General features: G+C 42.3%; 1 non-coding gene across 1 annotated transcript; it reads right to left on the bottom strand.

The window, feature by feature from the left end:
• Positions 1 to 1,194: 1,194 nt before the first annotated feature.
• On the bottom strand, positions 1,195 to 1,266 carry TRNAW-CCA (transfer RNA tryptophan (anticodon CCA)). Its single transcript has one exon. It is a non-coding gene; the product is annotated as a tRNA-Trp (tRNA).
• Positions 1,267 to 2,298: the final 1,032 nt, after the last annotated feature.

The raw sequence follows: 2,298 nt of genomic DNA, 5'->3' as shown, positions 1-2,298 counted from the left end.
TTGCATGAAGTTAGAGATGGTGGACAGGAGGGGAGGCAGGGAGAGCAGTGATTGTGACTATAAAAGGTTTATCCAAAGCAGATCTTTATGGTAATGGGGAAGGTGGTCATTTCACCAACTTACATGTGTAATCAAAGGACATAGAATGGTAGCCCTACATTGTATCAGTATCAGCTTTCTGGTTTTGACAGTGTTGATATATAAGCGGTAGCTATTGAGGGTAGTTGGGGGAAGGATACAAGAGACCTGTCTATACTATCTTTGCTTCTTTCTCTGGACCTTTATTTCAAAAAAAGTCTAGAAAATAAGTTCATCTGTACCTTTTTTCTAGATTCCTCACATATGTGTAAATGTACAATATTTGTTTTTCTGTCTTACTTCAGTCTGTATGACAGCCTCTGAGTCCATCCACATCTCTGCAAATGGCACAATTCAGTTCCTTTTCATGGCTGAGTACTAACGGGAAGGACGTCCAAGGGAGAGGGGATGTATGTATGTGTGTGGATGATTCACATTGCTGTACAGCAGAAACTAACACAACATTGTAAAGCAGTAAAATACTCCAATAAAAATAATGCTAATAAAAATAAGTTTCCATGGTACAAAAACATTAAAAAAAGCTTAAAAAATAAACTCCTTGTCAGAGTCTCCATTTTTCTTTTTTGAAGGAAAGTAGTGAGGCACACGACTGAGCAACTTCACTTTCAATTTTCACTTTCATGCATTGGAGAAGGAAACGGCAACCCACTCCAGTGTTCTTCCCTGGAGAATCCCAGGGACCGGGGAGCCTGATGCGCTGCTGTGTATGGGGTCGCACAGGGTCGGACACGACTGAAGCGACTTAGCAGCAGGAGCAGCAGCAGCAGCACTGAGGCACTTGGGATCTCTGTGAATGGCTGCTTGTTAAGTGGTTATTACAAAGATGGGAAAAATTAAGAACCCCATCGTTAGACCAATGAGCTGCTGAGGCCCCTGCATGGATGTTTCATACTTCGTTTACTGGCCCATTGGCAGTGTTCAAATCTTTGAGAAACCTGCCTTTGTATTTAGGAGGGTAGAAAGTGAAAGTGAAGTCGCTCAGTCGTGTCCGACTCTTTGTGACCCCGTGGACTGTAGCCTACCAGGCTTCTCCATCTATGGGATTCTGCAGGCAAGAATAATGGAGTGGGTTACCATTTCCTTCCCCAGAGGATCTTCCCCACCCAGGGATCGAACCCAGGCCTCCTGCATTGGAGGCAGACACTTTAACCTCTGAGCCACCAGGGAAGCCCTTAGGAGGGTAGGAGAGGAGCCAAAAGAGGCCAACCTGGCAAGTATCTGATGTAAGTTATACCCTAATTTTCTAGACATTTCTTCTCTTCTTCATCCTCTGATCCTGCAACTGTTAGACAGTAACCCTTGGATACAAGTGACAGAAAACGTAACACAAACAGGCTTTGTAAAAGGAGATTTTGTTAGTGTATGTTAAAAAAAAAAATCTTGAATGACACCAAGCTAGGAGCTGAAACAGTGTTATCCTGGCTGGATTCATCTCCACTTGTTAACTCTTCTCTCACCTGTGTTGCTTCATTATCAGGCTCCACATGGCAACCTGCGGAATCTTCAGACTTTTGACTTCACAAATTCATGTACACTATTTTCCTGGTAAAGTGTGTAAAAGTTCAAGGCTTCAGTCTAATTGGACTCGCTGAGGTCACATGTGTACTCGTTGAGTAAACAATGTGGCAAAAGGGATTCTGTGACTCAATTGCCCAGACCTGGGTCTTCTGCTCCATCATCGGACTCCTTTCATTTCCAATTGAACAAAAGGAACAGAATATATAATATTGACTCCAAACAGTGTTGGGGGTGCCATTACTAGAAGAAAAAGAGATGCTGGCAAGCCCAAACAGTAAACACCGGCTACATCCTGTACCCTGTGCTTTAGCCTTGCTTACATCAGCTGCTTGCAATTTTCTAATGTGTTTCTTTCCACTTTTGAGCCATTTCTTCTACCATCCTCCTCATGTTTTTCTGTCAAAATAGTATCTGTCCTTCCAGGAAATATCTAATTTAAATGTTCCTTTCTTTGTGAATCCTTGGTCAAATGAATTTCTCCTGCCCTATGTTCCTAAACTGTTTTTGAACGTCTGCTCTAGCATCCATTATAGTCTGTTTGGTATTGTAATGACCTGAATTTATGTCTTCATTTCCCTAGGTAACCAGCGTTGTGAGGTTAGGTACTGAATCAGTTATAGCTTTGCACTGCCAGCAGAGTATCAAGGATTATGCCATATGTACAATATATTCTTGTTGAAT

Source organism: Bos indicus, chromosome X (assembly GCF_029378745.1).
Source record: "Bos indicus isolate NIAB-ARS_2022 breed Sahiwal x Tharparkar chromosome X, NIAB-ARS_B.indTharparkar_mat_pri_1.0, whole genome shotgun sequence".
In the NCBI taxonomy this organism is placed as follows: domain Eukaryota; kingdom Metazoa; phylum Chordata; class Mammalia; order Artiodactyla; family Bovidae; genus Bos; species Bos indicus.
This window is presented reverse-complemented; position numbering and strand designations above follow the sequence as displayed.